This window comes from Salvelinus sp. IW2-2015, linkage group LG3 (genome assembly GCF_002910315.2).
Source record: "Salvelinus sp. IW2-2015 linkage group LG3, ASM291031v2, whole genome shotgun sequence".
Lineage (NCBI taxonomy): Eukaryota > Metazoa > Chordata > Actinopteri > Salmoniformes > Salmonidae > Salvelinus > Salvelinus sp. IW2-2015.
The window spans coordinates 29,058,086-29,080,918 of record NC_036840.1 but is presented as its reverse complement, the minus strand read 5'-3'; the positions used below and the strand labels follow the sequence as shown (position 1 = coordinate 29,080,918).

Genomic DNA, 22,833 nt, shown 5'->3' with positions numbered 1-22,833 from the left:
GCCCCACCCAGTCTGACCTCCTCGCCCCACGTCTTCCTAGCTTCCGTAAGGATACAGGCATATGTTGAGACGCCCCTAAAGGGACCTACACACAGGTAAGGTGTCATAGGCATAGGGTCACTTCCTAGGTGCTGTGKCTATATGTTTTGCTGYGTGATACCACAGGGWGACATTGATGTTTCAAGCTTGTTTGGGACTTTCAGTAGTCCAGGCGTTATGATTGACAGAGCTGTATTATTGTCAAATCGAACAATTTTTTTTTGCATCCCCATGTCTTGTTAATGTAGGACACTTGATGTAAGGTACACGTATATCTACTATATGATCCCTCCTAAGACTTCATGCAGCCTGATATGTGAATGGCTTACTGTATGGTGATGAATGTCATTATGCATGATGATGTCAAGCAATCTTTTTCACAATATTTCCAAGTTCTCCATACATAGTGTTTGTGGTGCTATTCCCTCAAACGTTACACTTTTTCAACTGTGGATAAKTGGATTTACAAGAGCGTATGAACTAACACGGAGAACTTCTTTGGACGTTTATTGACCTCTCTGGAGGTGACACTAGTGACACTAGAGCTAAGAATGCTTTCATTAAAATGGTCAGATTGTCGTACGGCTAGGAATGGCCCTCAGGCCAAGTGAATGGACAAGACAAGTCCTTTGATTTCTCTGTAAGTTACTCTGCTGTTGTCTTTACCTAAATAATGTTTACCGAATGACTTAATGAATGAGCAGCTATTCACAGAAAACTGATTTTAGCACCTATTCATACAGATTTMTATGTGGATTTCAAATGAAAACAAGATGGTGCATAGTACAGCTAGACCAAGGAACACAATGGTATGATGTYGACTGTTGCTTTTTCCACATCTTGTCAACCGTCACACATGCTTGCTGTGACATTGCCCGTCCCGTACCTATGTCCTTTCTCAACCCACATGGGTCATTCCAAGCATATTGATTCTCGCTTCACCACCGAGTGAGTGCCATGTCTGCCGAGCATGTGCTTGGCGTTTAACGGCCCAAGGTTATTTAAAGGGATGTGTTAACTTTGCCCTTTCAGCACTACCAATAAATTMTACCTGCTGCGGTGGGTGTTTGTTCATGTCAGGGGGAGTGTAATGTTGGTGAGGATAGCATGCCTTACAGTGCTGCGCGGCATTGCTTCCTTTGGTTTGTTAAGCTAGTTGCTACGGCACAAGGCGTGCCGTCACATGCTGTCCCTTGTGATATTGTTTCCCCAGGGGCAGCGATGTCACAGTTCTCTACCATGACGACCAACGAGAGGAAGATGCAAGCTGCAGCCATCTGTAGGGAGATACAGGGTCCTGAAGGTATGGTACGACACGTGGCCTCTCTCTCACACGCTCTCTCCGCTGCCTCCCTTCATTAATTTCTAATGTAAAAAAACACATAGACAAACGTGAACAATTTAACTGCAGTCATACAGTACAGACAAATGCATGTGTGTGTGCCTGTAAACAAAGAAAAACACACACTCTCTCTCTCAATCTGTATTAACACTCTCACTCTGTAACAGGGTATCATCTAMTTCGCTACTGGTTTCCAAGTAGCACCATTGAACCGGTCTACGGCCTTGGATATAAATAAGCAAATGTGAAGTTTTATTACTCAATGTAATTAATCCCTTTGTCGTTGTCCTTTGAACAAGCTATTTCTGGGAGGGGACAACTACATGGCTCATTGGGGAGAGAGAGAGAGCCTGAGGGCCACTGACAGCTGAGGGATATTCTGTCAGGCTGGTTTGCTTTTGGCTCATTTGATTAGACTATGACGTCTCCATGATCAGCATGCACGGGGGGGGGGGGGCTAATCACAAACAAGGGGGCCAACATGAGAGGCTGGCTGACACAGAAAGATTATTAAAAATGTAATGTATTATTGACAGCATACAATGTATTAAGTCAGCGAGATGGGTAGTGGGAATATGTTTTACAGTGAAAGGTAAACCAATAGAATGTAAATAGACAAATGTGAATATTGTCAGTATAACGAGTATAATTTACTCTGACAGACTACAGAATGTATGCATAATAGGGTCGATAAAAAGTAAGGACGTGTGGGACACTAGCTCAGCCAAACACAGACAAAACCATAACAAGGGCATGCACAGCTAAGGTACAGAATGACACAACACACACACTCATCCKCACCCACCTTTCCCCATACACACCACCCCTACTTTCTCAGAGCTGTTGTGTCTCTTCCAGATGCAGAGATGGACCTGGGGAAGAAGATGAGTGTCCCTAAGGATGTGATGCTGGAGGAGCTGTCTCTGGCCTCCAACAGGGGCTCCCTCCTCTTCGAAAAGCGCAAGAGGCGCTCGAAAAATACACCTTCGAGAGCATCCAGAATGTAGCCAACACACAGATCAATGTAAGCAACACAAACCCCTTGAATGTGAACGCTAGCTAGATTAAAAACTCTGGATACTACAACGACAATCAAAACACATGGAACAAAGTTGCTGTTTCAACGATAGGTTTATGGGAAAAATGACGATATGACCGATACATTAGCATTTGTTTTGGAGCTCTACGCGATTGTGATGAGAGATTTAAGAAGGCTCATCACAGAGTTTCCATTTGGTTCATTCAAACCATATCAATAGCTTCGAAGAGCTTATCAGCCTGTGTGACTGTAGGAGACTGTTCTCCACGGAAGCACATCTAGTGACTCATTCTCCCCAATCCTATAGGTGCCTATACGCTTACGAGGAGGAACGGCAACAGACACTTGACGAACACTATAGCCTAATTCCTGATGAAACACATAAGCTCTTTGAAATGATTATCAGACTGCACCTTACTGCTCTCTCAAGACACATTCAGAAACAACCTAACCGCTAGGGTTAAAACGGGAACAGGTAACGGACAGGGGTAACGACACGTACAGGTAGCGAACAGGGGGTACGCGACAAGGGTAGGATAAGGGTACGGGACAGGGGGTAGCGACAAGGGGTACGATAGGTGTTAGCGGATGCGAGTGGTTAGCCGGATAGGGGGTATGCGGACAGGTGGATAGGCGGACAGGGTGTTAGCGAGTTAGGTGGTAACGGATATAGGCGGTACACAGGATCCGGGGTAGCGGACAGGGGTAGCGGACAGGGTTAGCGGACAGGGGGTTAGCGAGATCGGAGGGGTAACGGATAGGGTAACGGACAGGTAACGGACAGGAGGGTAACCGATGCGTAAACGATTAGGGGTAACGATAGGGTCGGTAGGGAACGATAGGGTAACAGGTAGGCGACGGGGAACGGACTAGGGCGCGTAACGAAGGGTAACGAGAGGAGCGGACGGGTATCGCAGGGGGAACGAGGGGTTCAACATAGGTAGAGGTAGACGATATGACGGATAGGAGGTAACGGATAGGGATACGGATAAAACCTGGTAGGGGTAGCGGATAGGGGGTAGCGGATAGGTAGCGGACAGGGTACGGAGGGTAACGGATAGGGGTAACGGATAGGGGTGGGCGGGACAAGGGGGGAGCGGACGGTTACGGATAGGGTTAACGGACAGGGGTAACGGACAGGGGGTAATCGGATAGGGGGTAACGGAAGGGGTAGCGGATAGGGGGTAACGAATAAGGGGTAACGGACAGGGTAACAGACAGGGAGCGGGACGGGTAACGGACAGGGGTTAACAGAATAGGGGTAGGCGATAGGGGGAAGGATAGGGGGGTGCTGGGTAACGGATAGGGTAACGGAGTAGGAGCGGTACGATAGGGTAACGGATAGGGGGTATAGGCGATAGGGGTAAGCGGATAGGGTAGCGGATAGGGGCTATCGGATAGGGGTTAACAGATAGGGGTTAACGGATAGGGGTTAACGGATAGGGGTTGTTTCTGGATAAGGCCTTGTACTTGCATAATAGCTATGAGATTCTTACAACGGGCTTAAGTTAAAAGTCCTGTTTACAAGCTTTGTGTTTGGATGGGCAGTGTGCCAAGTCTTCATCTTCTCGTCCTGGCAATTTAGGCCACTTAGATCCTAGCGTCTACTTTAGGCCCTAGCGTCTACTTTAGGCCCTAGCGCCTACTATAGGCCCTAGCGCCTACTATAGGCCCTAGCGCCTACTATGCTACTCAGACCACATAGGGACATTTCCCCATATACTTTACCAAACTAATTGAAAACAGAGTCCAATCTGTTTCTTTCCATTTAGAAGTCACATCCAGGACACTTCCTCTGATACCTAGTTGTTTGAGCCTGTATACACACACACACACACACACATACATACAGGAAACTGCCAAAATAAAGGAAACACTTGAGTAAATGAGGGATACAAAGTATATTGAAATCAGGTGCTTCTACACAGATGTCGTTTCTGAGTTAATTTAGCAATTAACATCCCATCATGTTAAGAGTCATGAATAACATTCCCAGTCGCCCATTATTTTGTCTACCATGGCTAGAAGWAGATATCTCAGTGACTTTGAAAGAGGGGTCTCAAAGGAGCATAGAGGGTTTAAAGGGTGGGTAGTGTGTGTGTGTGTGTGTGTGTGTGTGTGTGTGTGTAAGTCTTAGTCACTAGATCTCAACCCATTTGAACACTTATGGGAGATTCTGGAGCAGTGCCAGAGACAGTGTTTTCCACCACCATCACCAAATGATGTAATTTCTCATGGAAGAATCCAATAGATTCTGCAAGCGTCTGGAACTCTATAACAAGGCGCATTGAAGCTSTTTTGGCAGTTACCTGTACATTTTAAGGTTGTTTGGAATATATTGACACTGAATTTGCCTTTTGGGGCAAAGGGGAATTTATTTCAAGTTGTCAACATTTCCTGAGGAAGTCCTGGCATAAATTAGTACAAATATCACTGGGAGGATGAAAGTTACCCACTGTGGACCACAGCACAGGATATTCAAACATGGGAAAACAATGCTCCTTATGTTACTGGCTCTACATAAGACAGTCACTGAACTCTCCATCGTACTCCCCATCTCACTTTCGCTTACTTAACCCCTCTATATATCTCTGACCTTTGCTCTAAACTGTCGCTCTCCTTGCCTTTTCCCTCCCTCTCACCTTCCCCTTAGAATGGTGTAACTCTTCAAACGCAGAGTCAAGAAACCACAGAAAGCAACAGCTTGGGAGTGGAACAGTCTAGAACACCCCCGAACACGCCTGATCCGAGCAACACCCCCAACCCAGACAACATTGCACCAGGTGGGTTCTGCTACTGCGACATAACCTCTGCTCTAAACTCATGACCCCTACGACTCAGTAACCTGGATGTCAGTGGAGTCATTAGCATGATTTATACTAGCGCGGGTGAGCCGGTGACATTGAAGTCATCAAGTCGTGGCCAGTTGAAAACGTTTGTTGGAGCACCTGCATCGGGCACAGAGCTCAAAACCTTGGGCCAAATTAAAAATTCCGCAGCCCGGTGAGAATATCCCTGGCCTTATGTCCTTTCAAGAAACTAACCCTAGCCCCTTACCCCCTAGACAGTATTTTACTTGTGTTAAGTAATATGGTCATAGCTACACCTTGCACTCTGGTGGAACTTTAGGTACTAGTAACGTTTACTCCTTTATTCACATGAGGTAAGTGAATGGATAAAATAAGTCTTGGTCCAGCTGGATTTAACAATAAATGAAATGTTTTGCTACGACGAGGGGATAGTCTTCATTGTTTTGGCATTTTATTAATTCCATTGCATTTTTTTCTACTTAGGAGTCTTCGTGGGGGAAAACATTATTCTTGAGTGGAATCTTCCGGCTCCAGGGCAGGAGCATTCCTTCTCCTTCTCCCCCCTCTATCTTTCTCTGTGGATCTCTCCCTCACTCTCTGTATCTATCTATTCTCCCCCTTCCCTCACTTTTTATGGGCGACCTTGGGGATAGTTTGATAACAGTCAAGTTTCCTCCACAGGAAATGCGCAGAGTATTTTCTGTGTCCACCACTCTCTGTCCTCTGAGAACCATCAGGAAGAGAATGGCGCTCAGATCACGCTCAACCTCCTGATCCAGCACCGTCAATATAATATGGACACCAGTTTAGCCGATGAGCACATGGAGACAGTTTGTGATGCTATTTTGGGAACATACGACTACGCCACCAGCGGCGGAGAAGTCAGTGGACACAGCGATAACAGTAGCCGAGAAATGGGGTCAAAGGGTATCGGATGTCACAGGTGTAATGACTCTTAAATTAGCCAAGAGATGGACCCAGATGTTTCACTTTTGGGTGTCTAATGGCTTGTTGAATAGTGTGAATAGGGAAGGGAAGCAAGGAAATGCTGGCTACCGAATAAATCACTGCACCGCAATCAGACCATTGTGTTGCAATGTTACTCCACTGATATACCCATATCGATAGCACTTTACATTACAGAGTGGCAAAAGGGCTAATATTATGGTAATACAGTGGTAATAGATATGTAATACTACCATGTTATCACCATGGTACCACTTTATTCATTGCTGTAATGTCAAGTGCTACCCAAATATCTTATCCCTCTGGTAGTGTGGGTCTGTCTGACGGACTGGCTCGAGATCGTGACGCGAACGTGAGAAGATGCGGTTATTTCACATTTGGAACAATGCTTCAAAACATGGAGTCAAAACTTTGTCTCTAGTCTTGTTGTCTATATCTACCATGCCCCCATGTCACTAATACAGTGATCTCCCTTTTATCTTCCCAACCCCCAGTGTTTCCTGCAGTGCGGCAGTCACAGTACATTTCCCACAACACATTGGAGCAGCCAAATACAGCCAAATGTGCAGCCATGCTCGTGAACACTTTTCCGTGGCCCCAAGTAGATCTTGTGGTTTGCGTTTGTGAAGGAAGTTTCTCAAAAAAACAGCAGAACTCCCCTGAGGGGACAATGTTTGGTCTTTCTCATTTCCTCCTCGATAAAACAAACTCTGAATATTTTGAGGGGGTTGGACGTGACACAGCAACACCCTACGTTACGTAACACATGTGCTTGCAAGTCGCCACTGGCGAAGAACACTCGTTTTGAAGGATACTTATTTGGATAGGCCTTCCCTGTCACCCTTACACCACACAGTAAAATGTCCTTCATGTTGGTTCACTGTGAAACTTAACCATATTTTTGACCATACAGGGAGAACCCATATAGTGCTGCACATGGTTTATATTGAGGTTTGTGCAAGACAAAAATCAGCTTGGGAGTACTGTATATGACCTGAGATTCCTCAAATGTCATTGTAAATCATTACACCATCTCTCTGTTATGCAGTTTCTCACTGCCTCCTTCTCTTCCCTATTTCTATGTCTAGCTCTCCCTCCACCACCTCTCCCTTTGATTCTTCCTCTCCCGCTCTCAACTTCTTCTACCGCTTTGACAAACTGTACCGAATCAGGGTTATGTGTAGTCACAGGGCCCTTACACCAGATTCACTCTCCCCCTCTTTTGCCCAGGTTATGGTGGACCTCTAAAACAAATGGAACCAGAGAAGTTCAACAGCACATGCCTCCCCAAGTCCTACCACTCCCCCTGGGACCAGGCCATCTACCACAGCGACCCCTCCCTGGCCGATAGCCTTGTCAACCACCTGCCAGAGCCAGAGGCCAAGCCTGAAGGACCAGGGTACAAGAGCTTCAACAGGTATGGCTGATGATGGACCTGTCCTGGACCACACCTTGGCTGAAATAGTACAGTACTTGCCATGCCGGAGGCTGGTGCAGTAGTAATGCTCCAGACTCTAGACAAATTATACCCCCACGGCAACGAAGGTTCAAGCCTTCGCTCAGCTGACCGAGGGCAGCCTAYCACAGTGGTTCCCAAACTGTGGGGTCCCCCCCAGAAAAGTTAATAAATACATACAGTACAAGTCAAAAGTTTGGACACACCTACTCATTCAAGGATTCTTCTTTATTTTTTTACCATTTTCTACATTATAGAATAATAGTGAAGACATCAAAACTATGAAATAACACATATGGAATCATTTATTAACCCCAAAAAAGTGGTAAACAAATCATAATATATTTTATATTTGAGATTCTTCAAAGTAGCCACCCTTTGCCTTGATGACAGCTTTGCACAATCTTGGCATTCTCTCAACCAGCTTCATGGAGGTAGTCACCTGGAATGCATTTCAATTAACAGGTGTGCCTTGTTAAAAGGTAATTTGTGGAATTTCTTTCCGTCTTAATGTGTTTGAGTCAATCAGATGTGTTGTGACAAGGTAGGGGTGGTATACAGAAGATAGCCCACTTTGGTAAAAGACCAAGTCCATATTATGGCAAGAACAGCTCGAAGAAGCAAAAAGAAACGACAGTCCATCATTACTTTAAGACATGAAGGTCAGTCAATCAGTAAAATTTGTGCAGTCGCAAAAGCAATCAAGCTCTATGATGAAACTGGCTCTCATGAGGACCACCACAGGAGAAGAAGACCCAGAGTTACCTCTGCTGCAGAGGATAAGTTAGAGTTAAATGCACCTCAGATTGCAGCCAAAATAAATGCTTCAGAGTTCAAGTAACAGACACATCTCAACATCAACTGTTCAGAGGAGACTGCGTGAAATCAGGCCTTAATGGTCGAATTGCTGCAAAGAAACCACTACTAAAGGACACCAATAAGAAGAAGAGACTTGCTTGGGCTAAGAAACACGAGCAATGGATATTTAACCGATGGAAATCTGTCCTTTGGTCTGATGAGTCCAAATTTGAGATTTTTGGTTCCAACCGCCGTGTCTTTGTGAGAAGCAGAGTAGGTGAATGGATGATCTCCGCATGTGTGGTTCCCATCATGAAGCATGGAGGAGGTGTGATGGTGCTTTGCTGGTGACACTGTCTGTGATTTATTTAGAATTCAAGGCACACTACCACAGCATTCTGCAGAGATACACGATCCCATCTGGTATGCACTTAGTGGGACTATCATTTGTTTTTCAAAAGGAAAATGACCCAAAACACACATCCAGGCTGTGTAAGGGCTATTTTACCAAGAAGGAGAGTGATGGTGTACTGCATCAGATGACCTGGCCTCCACAATCACCCGACCTCAACCCAATTGAGATGGTTTGGGATGAGTTGGACCGCAGAGTGAAGGAAAAGCAGCCAACAAGTGCTCAGCGTATATGGGAACTCCTTCAAGACTGTTGGAAAAGCATTCCTCATGAAGCTGGTTGAGAGAATGCCAAGAGTGTGCAAAGCGGTCATCAAGGCAAAGGGTGAATCTAAAATATATTTTGATTTGTTTAACACTTTTTTGGTTACTAAACAGGATTCCATATGTGTTATTTCATAGTTTGGATGTCTTCACTATTATTCTACAATGTAGAAAATAGTAAAAATAAAGAAAAACCTTTGAATGAGTAGGTGTGTCCAAACTTTTGACTGGTACTGAATATATTTTACTTTATTTTTTTAAGGAACTCAGTTCGGCTTTCAACTTACTTGAGAAAGTTGTAATAGTAGAATGCACAAGGTGTAATTTTGAAATTGGGTAGTGCGCATCATCAGTTTCCTCTTGTCATGTCAGTCATTGCATACCTCAGAGAGCTATTTATAACTTCTCAGAAATGTCCAGATCAACTATCCCACGTTTTTTAGCTAGGTTTTTTGGCCCATAGATTTTGTAGCAATGTTCGAGTCACTMAAATATCACATGGCATGGTAAAATGTATAGAATTGCAAGAAAATGTACTTTAAAACTGCAACATTTTCTCTGCACCCCATGACAAAATGTGTAGAATTGCAGGAAATAAGCTTAAACTTGCAAAATGTTCTCTCCATCAACAAGAGGGGGGTGGACAGTTTGTGTCATGAACAGTGCTTGTGCCCATAGAAATAGACGTGGGGTGCGGAATGTTCCCCAATGCTGCAAGGTGTGGGCTTGAGTGAAAACCGCTAGGCCAGGGGTTCCCAAAGTTTAAGAGCCAGGAGATCGCTGGTTCGAATCCCAGAGCCAACACGGTGGGGGAAAAAATGCTGTTCTGCCATTGAGCAAGGCAGTTAACCCCCCAACAACTGCTCCCCGGGCGCGGATGACATGGATGTCGATTATGGCTGGCCCCCGCACCTCTTTGATTCAGAGGGGTTGGGTTCAATGCGGAAGACACATTTCCGTTGAATGCATTCAGTTTTGCAACTGACTAGGTATCCCCCCTTTCCCTGACTGGCTGTGCCCTTCCTTACTGTTCCTCCTCCTAGGTCTATCCCCCAAATCTTGTTTCTAACTCTGTCCTGACCCTCCAAAAAAATATACATTAAAAGGTTTGATACTCCGATCTCCTTAAAAAAAAGATTATGCTTTACCCTTGCAAGAAACAAGTAGTGTTAAGAACAGTTGGTTTTCTACACAACATTCTATATGTCTACTAGGCAGAAATGTATAAAAATGTAAACTTGCTTTTACACTTTGGTAGCGGATGAAGTGTCCAGTGACATACTGTACATTCCTTTATCTGAGTCACAACATTGTCAACAGATACACCATACATCTCTTACCCTGTCAACAGAGCATGTCCTCCAGCCAGAGGCTTAGACTCTTTGATGACTCAGTCAATGTGTCACTTCCCCTCTGCCTCGTTAGTTGTGCAAGGCTAATATTAACATTGTCAATCCTCTATCCATCTCCAGAGTGGCTACCCCATTTGGCGGCTTCGGCGGCAAGTCCACCATACCGGCCCCGTTGTTCAAGGCCCCCGATGTGGAACACAACCCCATGTCGGAGCTGTACCCAGAGCTCCAGGGGGAGCCTGCGGTGCAGAGGCCCACATTCAACAGGGTGCCCTGCGGCTGGGCGGGGGCCAGCGCCCCCCTCATCCTCCCCAAAATGCACCTGGATCCCATGTTTATCCCAGAGTCCGATGACCTTTGAACTTCTGGCGGTTGCTCAGTCTTCTGAGATGCTGCCTGGTTTGCTACCCAAAAGTCCTTCCGCTAGGTTAGGGTCAYAATAGGGTCAGAATGAGGGAAGGAGGCATTTTTGATTGCCTGCTTAAGGCAAGTTAGCTACTTTTTTGTGGCGAAAATACAAGTTTCTCTGATTAACTGATCTGCCCATGCCCAAGGTGTTCTGCCCATCTCCAAACTGCACTTGAAATAAGTAAACCAGCTAGTTTACACTAGCTAGAGTTACTAAATAGAGTATAGGATATTTACATACTGCACATTGATGTGTATAAGATATAATTTATCTGCCTGATGACATTTGATTACTGTATTAGTTGTTTTTGAGCTAAATAAAATGAATAAATAAAAGCACAACGTTATAATTTCAGTTTACAATTGAATTGCATTTTTTCCTGCTGAATTACATCAGCATATACAGTARACTCTATATCCCTTGTGATTGAGACACAAATTGCTTTAACATATTCCCAGAGAAATGCTTGAATAACTGTTCAGCAGTGAAGCATCCATGGGCCGCATGACATTGTATTTTTTATTGAGTTACAGTTCATATACTGAAATCAGTCAAATGAAAGAAAGAAATTAGGCCCTGATCTATGGATTTCACATGACCGGGAAGCATACAGATATGCTTGTTGGTCAGATCCCTTAAAAAAAAAWAGTAGGGTCATGGATCAGAAAACCAGACAGTATCTGGTGACCACCATTTGCATCATGCAGCACAACAAATCTCCTTCGCATAGAGTTGATCAGGCTGTTGATTGTGGCCTGTGGAATGCTGTCCCACTCCTCTTCAATGGCTGTGCGACGTTGCTAGATATTGGCGGGTACACGTCGATCCAGAGCATCCCAAACATGCTCAAAGGTGGACATTTCTGGTGTGTGTGCAGGCCACGGAAGAACTGGGTCATTTTCAGCTTCCAGGAATTGCGTACAGATCCTTGCGACATGGGGCTGTGCATCATCATGCTGAAACATGAGGTGATGGCGGTGGATGAATGGCATAACAATGGACCTCAGGATCTCGTCACGGTATCTCTGTGCATTCAAATTGCCATCGATAAAATGCAATTGTGTTCATTGTCCATAGCTTATGCCTGCCCATAGCATGATCCCACTGCCACCATGGGGCACTCTGTTAACAACGTTGACGTCAGCAAACCACTCGCCCACACGACGCCATCTGCCCGGTACAGTTGAAACCGAGATTCATCCGTGAAGAGCACACTTCTGCAGTGTGCCAGTGGCCATCGAAGGTGAGCATTTGCCCACTGAAGTCGGTTACGATGCCGAACCGCAGTCAGGTTAAGACCCTGGTGAGGAAGACGAGCACGCAGATGAGCTTCCCTGAAACGGTTTAACAGTTTGTGCAGAAATTGTTCGGTTGCGCAAACCCACAGTTTCATCAGCTGTCCGGATGGCTGGTCTCAGACGATCCCGCAGGTGAAGAAGCCGGATGTGGAGGTCCTGGGCTGGCATGGTTACACGTGGTCTGCGGTTGTGAGGCCGTTGGACAGGCCGCCAAATTCTCTAACACGTCGTCAGACGTTATGGTAGAGAAATGATCTGGCAACAGCTCTGATGGACATTCCTGCTGTTAGCATGCCAATTGCACGCTCCCTCAAAACTTGAGACATCTGTGGCACTGTGTTGCGTGACAAAACTGAACATTATAGTGGCCTTTTATTGTCCCCAGCACAAGGTGCACCTGTGTAATGAGCATGCAGTTTAATCAGCTTCTTGATATGCCACACCTGTCAGGTACATGGATTAGCTTTCCAAAGGAGAAATGCTCACCTACAGGGATGTAAACAAATATGTGCACATTTTTTTACAGAAATAAGCTTTTTGTGTGTATGGAAAATGTCTGGGATCTTTTTTTTATTCTCATGAAACATGGGAACAACACTTTACATGTTGCGTTTGCACTTTTGTTTACCTGCTTATCTACAGAACTCCACATGCAACTTAATTCAAATTCAAAAGTGAGATTCTTTCATGGCTTTATGAATAATAATCATCATTTGGAGCCATTATTTTACAGAGTTGACTTCATGCACTCCATGAAAGCGAGGAAAGTATATCACACATGATATAATGGCGTTGTGTGATTGACTGGGGGGGGGCACCCCTGGGGGGTTATGATGAGCACAGAGAGGGAGGGAYTGAGAGAGACATACAGACGGCCAGACAGACTAGCAGTCAATTGAATACATACAGACAGACACAGGCAGGGAAGCAGACAGAGACAGACAATCCATTCAAACAGAATCTTGACATGTGTAAAAGACAGCTTTTTGTTTAGCTGTCCATCAACACCAGAGCAGTGTGTGGTACGTCAGAAACCATGGAGTGTAATATACGACTGTACATTGAAGCAAGCTAAATGTACTGCCCTTGTGGATTGCAAGACCGGTTGGTCACTGGTGGATCTGAAAAGAATTGGGTTCTCGGCAAATGTCAGCTTTCGGAGAGTGTTTTTGATCTTTTCTCTCTGTACATTTAAGCAATAAGGCATAAGAACCCAGGGGTTATCGTATGATAACTCCTGACTAAGGGCTGTTCTTAGGCCCAAGGTCGAAGCCTAAACGGTTTGAGGGCTTTATTGTCTTTATAAAATGGTTGCCAACATATTTATAAAAAAAWATATATAAAATTATAAATCTACTAGAGAGCTGGGAATATAGTCACAGGATGAACAGGTGAWTTTTTTCAGCCTTACACTATTTCTCAAGATGAAAGGACAAATTCAGCTACCACAGAGAGAACTTTGGCATGTGGCTCATAAAACACAACACATTCCAAAGACAGTTCTCCATCTCATGTAAATCGGCTGGACAATTAAGCTTTATGAATTTCAATACTAGAAAGTTGCTMCAAACTCACTCCCTATTGACAGGGACAACTGATTATGGTTGACAGACAGCGGTCAAATGGGGTCCAGTGGCTGCATGCATTCCTAGCCTCCGTTTTGGCAATCTGTGTAATGCACTGGCCCACATGAACCTCCCCTTTGGCTGTCTTATTGAATTCCTCTCCATCAGTCTCCTGAGCGCTCTGTCTACACTCAGCATCTGAGCACGGCAGCATTGCCAAGACCGTTACGCTATATCCAGCCTGTTTATCAAGAATGGCCTGGCCTCTCTTTGAACTTTGATTATGCCCAGTATCAAAACTCAGATAGGGAATATTTGGCTGGTGATGGGTTGGGGAGGGGGGGGGGTTTCCCCCAGGGGTGTATTATTTGGCACGGGATAGCACGACGGGATGTGGGCCGAGCGAGTCGAGGGGCTTTGGTTGGCAGACCAAGAAATCCAGGAATGTGTGTGCTCTGGGGAGTACTGTAAACGAGAAGATGAATCAGCAACTCTTTGAAGGGCAATGGGAGTTTTCTTCAAAAATAACAATTTCAATGAAATCATTTCATTGTTAAAAAACGGACACGTTTCGGCGAATGCCTTCGTCACGGTATTTTGTAAAATCCAACAAAAACATGGCCGATAGTATAGACCATTACCCGGGTTATGTACCACACTCTCTGGGGCATTGCAGAGAAGACAAGACCACTTTTGCCTTTCAATCGTGTGATTGCCTGAGATTGTGAAACGCAGGACAGACTCAACAATCAGAATTCTCATTGGTTTTCAGAACTTCATAACTACTACCCAAACATGCCAATGGTGTTCTTCTTGTTGTTACTTCTAACAGAGTTTAATATCATGTTAGTCTGCCATCTGAATGTTTATATAGCACTCCCACGGTCTTGTGAAGCCATCAATTGGTGCTGTTGCTACTGCACGTACAGCCAGTGAGTGTCATGGAAAAGTACTTCAGTCCCCAGAGAATTACTCTGCACAAACAGCACCAAAAGCCACTTTTTTTTGCAGCTGACACTCACACAGGCTCTAAAAGGGTGAGACTCATCTCCCAAAAGGGTTTCCTCTAACCTTTCAATGTCTCATGTAAAGAGCCTGAAACAGAGCAATATCAGTGTAGATTCCAGGCTAATAGCGGGCTATTGTACAGGCTAAAACGGCAAGGTCTCACAAGCACGGCTAAAGGGAGGTGTTCTGAAAGTGAATACTGTACTGTTGCTCTCATGGGCACCTGTTTCTGTCTGAGAATGTGGTTCATCAGAGGACCATGGGACATATCTGGAGAGTTTGACTAGTAACATTTTGTGTTGGTTTCTAACCTTGTCTTAACTCTGCAGGCAGACAACTTTCAAACATACAGCGCTGCATTTGGGACATGGGATAAGTAGTCCTTAGTGATATTTGACCTCCACACGTGTTCTAAATGACTGATATCCAACCATTGGGATTTTTGGTCCTCCAGGAMTAGGTCTAATCCCAGACACACCCACAGACAAAACATAACTTGTAGTTAAAATACAGTTTAAGGGAATCTCCATTTAAAGTACTGTTTGGTCCAGGAGTAGACCTAATCTGTTTCAGTATATATCCACTGTACTATTAACAATACTGTAGATGGTGTAAATATACTGTATGCATGCTTTGGCCTGGTCCTAGTAAATGGACACAGCAGGTGGTCTATTTCACAGGGGGTGCTCAACCCAGTGTGATGGCCAAAAATACAAGTGAAGAAAATATCCTGAGGTTGGTATTAGAGGTCGACCCATTATGATTTTTCAACGCCGATACCGATACCGATTATTGGAGGACCAAAAAAGGCCGATACCGATTAAATCAGCCAATTTTTTATTTATTTATTTGTAATAATGACAATTACAACAATACTGAATGAACACTTTTATTTTAACTTAATATAATACATGAATCAAATCAATTTAGCCTCAAATTAATAATGAAACATGTTCAATTTGGTTTAAATAATGCAAAAACAAAGTGTTGGAGAAGAAAGTAAAAGTGCAATATGTGCCATGTAAGAAAGCTAACGTTTAAGTTCCTTGCTCAGAACATGAGAACATATGAAAGCTGGTGGTTCCTTTTAACATGAGTCTTCAATATTCCCAGGTAAGAAGTTTTAGGTTGTAGTTATTATAGGAATTATAGGACTATTTCTCTCTATACGATTTGTATTTCATATACCTTGACTATTGGATGTTCTTATAGGCACTTTAGTATTGCCAGTGTAACAGTATAGCTTCCATCCCTCTCCTCGCCTCTACCTGGGCTCGAACCATGAACACATCGAAAACAGCCACCCTCGAAGCAGCATTACCCATGCAGAGCAAGGGGAACAACTACTCCAAGTCTCAGAGCGAGTGACGTTTGAAACGCTATTAGCGCACACCCCGCTAACTYGCTAGCCATTTCAAATCAGTTTCACCAGCCTAATCTCGGGAGTTGATAGGCTTGAAATCATAAACAGCTCTTCGCATGCTTTAAGCATTGCGAAGAGCTGCTGGCAAAACACACGAAAGTGCTGTTTGAATTAATGCTTACGAGCCTGCTGGTGCCTACCATCGCTCAGACTGCTCTCTCAAATCATAGACTTAATTAGAACATAATAACACACAGAAATACGAGCCTTAGGTCATTAATTTGGTCGAATCCGGAAGCTATCATCTCGAAAACAAAACGCTTATTCTTTCAGTGAAATACGGAACCGTTCCGTATTTTATCTAACGGGTGGCATCCATAAGTCTAAATATTCCTGTTACATTGCACAACCTTCAATGTTGTCATAATTACGTAAAATTCTGGCTAATTAGTTCGCAATGAGCCAGGCGGCCCAAACTGTTGCATATACCCTGACTCTGCGTGCAATGAACGCAAGAGAAGTGACACAATTTCACCTGGTTAATATTGGCTGCTAACCTGGATTTATTTTAGCTAAATATGCAGGTTTAAAAATATATACTTCTGTGTATTGATTTTAAGAAAGGCATTGATGTTTATGGTTAGGTACACGTTGATGCAACGACAGTCCTTTTTCGCGAATGCGCACTGCATCGACTATATGCAACGGAGGACACGCTAGATAAACTAGTAATATCATCAACCATGTGTAGTTATAACTAGTGATTATAATTGATTGATTGTTTTTTATAAGATAAGATTAATGCTAGCTAGCAACTTACATTGGCTTCTTACTGCATTCGCGTAACAGGCGGGCTCCTCGTGAAGCAGGTGGTTAGAGCGTTGGACTAGTTAACCGTAAGGTTGCAAGATTGAATCCCTGAGCTGACAAGGTAAAAATCTGTCGTTCTGCCCCTGAACAAGGCACCGTTCCTAGGCCGTCATTGAAAATAAGAATGTGTTCTTAACTGACTTGCCTAGTTAAATAAAGGTGTAAAAAAATAAATAATAATAATAATAATAAAATTCGGCAAAATTGAATTTCCGATTTCCGATTGTTATGAGAACTTGAAATCGGCCCTAATTAAATTGGCCATTCCGATTAAATCGGTCGACCCCTAGTTGGTATAGGGTTACTGATGAGGTGGGGTCAAAGGGTGGCAGGGCACATGCACGCTCCATGGGAGATGTGACTCAAAATGTCATAAATGGCAGTGCTATATTTCACTGTACATAGTTTTCCAATCAAGTAGTAGCGTTTTTTACCACACCACTCATTACTGATTAGCCTAGTACACCAACTACATCATTACCGATTAGCCTACCAGGTCATTACTGATTAGCCAACTACACTAACCACACCATTACTGATTAGCCTACCACATCATTACTGATTAACCTACTACATCACTACTGAGTGCTGCGCTCATGGTTAATCACAGACAGTTTTTTTTCTCCAGAGAACTTCAGAGAGTACAACTAAAACCTAAAACTCTTTCCTCATTGAGTGTGAGTTTTAAAGTTAGAACTGCATAATTAAAGACTGAACAACTTTGGTTCATGCAAGCAACGATGGTAATTAGATAGCATTGAGACAACTGAACAACCAAGATTTAGTTCCTGTTTACATGAGAGCCTGCATCCTCGAGACACCAATTAAACAGTGTAGTTTCACAACGAGCCCGCCCATGACCTTTCCCTCTGGGGTTGATCTACAGTAAATGCCTCCCCTGCCGAATGGCCAATGTACAGTATATGTTAACCTCTCTCATTGGTTAATGGTCAGGAAAGAGTGATGAACTTACAAGCAAGTGACATGTTTTAAACAAAGTTATGGCTTGGAATCGAGACGACAGCTTTCCCTTCTACAATCGAATGCCCTTTCCTGTTTCAGTAGTAGACATGAGGGGGGGAAAAAAAAGTGGAATTCCGCTCTTTGTATTTTGTCCATACAAAATCACCCTCCGTTTTCTGACGACGTTGAAGTGGAAAGAATAATAAATGTCTCCTATCCCTGATGGTGGAGGCCATTTGTTTCCTTAACRGACAGTACCGAGGCGATAGCATCACTTCCACTGCGAGTGCTGGGGCCCAGGCTGCCACGGATACTGCAAACACAGCAGCAAAATAGAACACAGTCACCACTTGGCCGTGTGCGCCAAAGTTAATGTAACATGGTCAATTGCCCATTTTTTTTTTGCTTAAGTCATCCCCCTTTTTCCCCTAACTGCAGCAGTTAGCAACTCACGGCAGCGGTGCAAGCCTACTCATCGATGAGAGAGCAGGCGAAAAAAAGAAAGGGCAGATGAAGATGTTGGAGATGAAAGTTCAAGTGAATTAATATATACTGTATATCTACACTCTTTGCAGTCATCCCTGATTACGTAACGCTTGTTAACAAGACACCTCACCTGCACCAGAGGTTTCTTTGTACATTACTCATTTCTCGGACTTCAAGCTACATGCAAAGTCATGGTGAAGCATGTCAGACTGACACACACATACACTACATGACCAAAAGTATGTGGACACCTGCTCGTCGAACATCTCATCCCAAAATCATGGTCATTAATATGGAATTGGTCCCCTCTTTGCTGCTATAACAGCCTCCACTCTTCTGGGAAGGCTTTTCACTAGATGCTGGAACATTGCTGCGGGTATTTGCTTCTATTCAGCCACAAGAGCATTAGTGAGGTCGGGCACTGATGTTGGGCGATTAGGCCTGACTCGCAGTCGGCGTTCAAATTCATCACAAAAGTGTTTGATGGGGTTGAGGTCAGGGCTCTGTGCAGGCCAGTCAATTTCTTCCACACCGACAAACCATTTCTGTTTAGACCTCGCTTTGTGCACAGGGGCATTGTCATGCTTAAACAGGAAATGAGGATGTTGCCTGTAATCCATGGCTTCTGGTTGGGATGTGTACGTATGGTCAATGTGGGGACGACGTTGTCGATGCACTTATTAATGAAGCCGGTGACTGATGTGGTAAACTCCCCGATGCCATTGGTTGAATTCCCGGAACATTTTCCAGTGAGTGCTAGAGAAACAGTTCTGTAGCTCAGCATCCGCTTCATCGGACCACTTCAGCATTGAGTGCGTCCCTGGTGCTTCCTTTCTCTCAAATTGTGCACAAATTTGTTTACATCCCTGTTAGTGAGCATTTCTCCTTTACCAAGATAATCCATCCACCTGACAAGTGTGGTATATCAAGAAACATGATCATTACACAGGTGCACCCTGTGCTGGGGAAAATAAAAGGCCACTCTATAATGTGTGTTTTTTTCAAACACCACAATGCCACAGATGTATCAAATTTTCGGGGAGGGTAAAATTGGTATGCTGACTGCAGGAATGTCCACTAGAGCAGTTGCCAGATAATTTAATGTTAATTTCTCTACCATCAGCTGCCTCTGACATCGTTTTAGAGAATTTGGCAGTACGTCCAACGGCGAGCAGTTTACTGATGTCAACGTTGTGAACAGAGTGCCCCATAGTGGCGGTGGGGTCATGGTATAAGCAGGCATAAGGTACAGACAACGAACACAATTGCATTTTAACTCAGTAAACTCTTAAGTTGTTGCGTTTATATTTTTGTTTAGTATATGTATGTATATATATATATATATATACACACACACACACACATATGTGTGTGTGTGTGTGTCAACCTGGTTAACTAGCTCTACCCATTCACCAAGAAACCATCCATAAACCATTAGCTGTTTGGTCGATATCAGTCATGATTACAAACTAATTAATGACAGGACCCTGTTACGCCCTTCTTATTCACCATGTACCCACTAATGTCCAAAACAAAACACTTAAACATGATGTTCTGTCTAAAACACTACGGGTTGTGCTACTATTGAATTACCACTAACGAGCCGCTATATAAAATGTGAATACCCCTAGTTARATAAGAGAGAGATTAGACACGGTTTGTTTCCACAATGGGGGCCATGGGTGCTAACAACTTGTTCTAGGCCTATATTTATCCAGGAATTKTAATCTATGGTATCCAGTCCACCCACTACCCAGAGTGGGTGAAAACGCATTTTGGAGATTACATTTTACTTCCTTATGTTATAAAATACATTTTAGCAAGACAAATATACTTTTTTTTTTTTTTTACAAGAAAGTGTGCTTCACATAAGTACGAACAGTTCTGTGAAAGAACAAGCCCGACAATGTGGCCTTGTTTTTGAACGCTAGCGGTTGTCCCCATTTTCAAACAGCGTCTGCCCATTGCCAATAATAGAAACAAGTATGGATTGAAAAACCAGACAGTGATGCTGAAAATATCCCTGCTGTCCTTCAAATGGCTTGCTGCATTTGGGGTGAAACGGCATTAAGCCGCATGGTGACCCAATCAATGTCACCAACGAAATCAAAAATAAACATGAGCTGATTTCTCTCCACCTAGGGGACTGGTCAATATGTTTGGTAGGCACAGTGAGTCATGGGGGATGCCAACCTAAATTGCTAGCTGGTGAGAGAAACATCAATAGCCAAACTAAGTGAATGAAAACATAACATTTGGATTTCAGAGATGTCAACTCCAAATTGAACGCAGCTTATTGCTTTTATCTGCAGTGTTGGGAATTGAGGGAAAACGGCTTGGGTTGGTGGTACGCCAGAGGACATGGGTTTGTCATTTGAGCCTCRGGGCAAGGCACTGTGTTCAGCAAATCACTAGCTGTTCACTGGGGGCTTTTCTCAAGGTGAAAAGTCAGGGCAAGCAGAGGCAGAAATCCTCAGCGGGCTGTTTATGTGCAGTCAGTGTCTCCTTGCAGAGCTGGCAAAGTCTATGTAATTAATCTTGAATTAAAATGCCCTTCACAACCCAGTCGAGGTAGGGTAGTGTTGAGGATCAGTGGTTTGCTATGCTGTTAGATGTGTTCAAGAACTGTTTGGTCTCTAATTCTGAAATCTATACTTTGCATAGAGGGCGGGTTGTGGGTTGAAAAATTCCAGTAACTTTCWAAAAAATTCCCAGGTTTCCAGAAGTCTCWGTTGGAWGATTACTGGAATCAGGAAATCAGGAATCCTACAYCCAGGATTTCTGGTAAACTTGGGAATTTTTGGAAAYTTACTGGAATTTTGCAACCCTTTGTGTGTGGATAGAGCAACTTCTCAACCTCACTGATTCTGAGCATAACAAACTTGAAAAGTATTTAAATGCCAATTAAATATACTCCTTTCTGCAGGGAATTTGTTTAAATTAGTTCAGATTTGTTTTCCATGGRAGTTTTATGCCCATAGTCATTGTTAAGAAATATGGTTTATAAAGAGTATCGTTGTAGCTATTCAGAGACACCTAAASATCCATTTATTTTAAGTTGTTGCCACGGTCCTCTAAGACAGGGGTTCCCAAAACTTTTCACTCAGGGCCCCCCCTTCCAGCATTGGGAAAATCCCACGCCCCGCSCTGCGTGCATGRGCGCGTATGCGCCACYTCTATTTCTATGMGCACAAGCARTGTTTATGAAACAAACTGTCCACKCCCCTCTTGTTGGTGGAGAGWATTTTGCAGYTTTAAAGCTTATTTCCTGCAATTCTACACATTTTGTCATGGGGTGCAAAGAACATTTTGCAGTTTRAAAGCAAKTTTTCTTGCAATTCTATACATTTTGGGATGTCTAATGTGTATTCATGTGATATGAGTGARAAAAAAAATTACAACAATATCTATGGGCTACAAAACAAACAAAYAAATGTTAGCTGGCATGGGCTAGTTGATCTGGACATTTCTGACAAGGTATAAATAGCTCTCTAAGGTATGCAATGACTGATGATGCACTACCCAATTTCGAAATTGCACCTTGTACATTCTAAAATAAATCTAAAAATATTATTTTTGTCGGGGGGGGGACCCGCGCCCCCCCCTGCCTACCCTTCGCGCCCCACAGTTTGGGAACCACTGCTCTAATATACAGTCTCCATTACCTCTGAACAAGAGAAGTGCTAAGCGTAATGCTGCTGGAAGGACAAGTTTGGTTTACAGTTTGGGCATTGTGCTGTCTGCAATGCCAATGACCCAGAGCTGGACAATGAGAGACCAATGAGCCGTTGATTCCTGGGAGGCAGTTACATTAGGTCTAAACCGGGCAATGACCTGTCCATGCACATGCTGCAACTATACAGTAATATTCGGACAGACTCAGTGTTGCAGAGCGATGCTGATGTGGCACAAATCTGTGGATTCAACTGCTGATATGCAAGTTATCCCCAAGGTCACAAACCAACTTTTGAAATGTGTTACTCAACTTGGAAAGGAAATAGCCGAAGCCTGATCCATCTGTATGCATAAATATTCAGTGGCATCACTTCAAAGCAAGGTGAGGATGGCTAATGTTGGGAAGAGAGCATCAAAAATAAAGTCAGTTTAGTATGTGTGCAAAACCACCCCACTGATGTCAAAAACAGTTTTTTGTTCATTCTTTCCTGTAAGCACAGAAACATTCCTAGCCTCTTGGGAGGGACTGGTATGTTATCATGTTTCTAGTGTAATTGCACTTCAGTGTTTGTTGTTGAAGTACACCAACTTTATTTCAAGCGCTGACTTCTTAATTCCCGTCGAAGAATTCCCCACCCAGTGAGGGGATAATGTCCTCTTCCTTACTGTAACAAGCCAGCGTCCACTGCATGGTTTTYAATTGGTGAATGTTGATAAGG

The 22,833-nt window shown here is 43.7% G+C and overlaps 1 pseudogene; it reads left to right on the top strand.

Annotated features, from left to right (window-relative positions):
* The first annotated feature begins 1,259 nt into the window (after positions 1 to 1,259).
* Positions 1,260 to 11,240, top strand: LOC111954246 (myozenin-2-like; annotated as a pseudogene).
* The last annotated feature ends 11,593 nt before the right edge of the window (positions 11,241 to 22,833 follow it).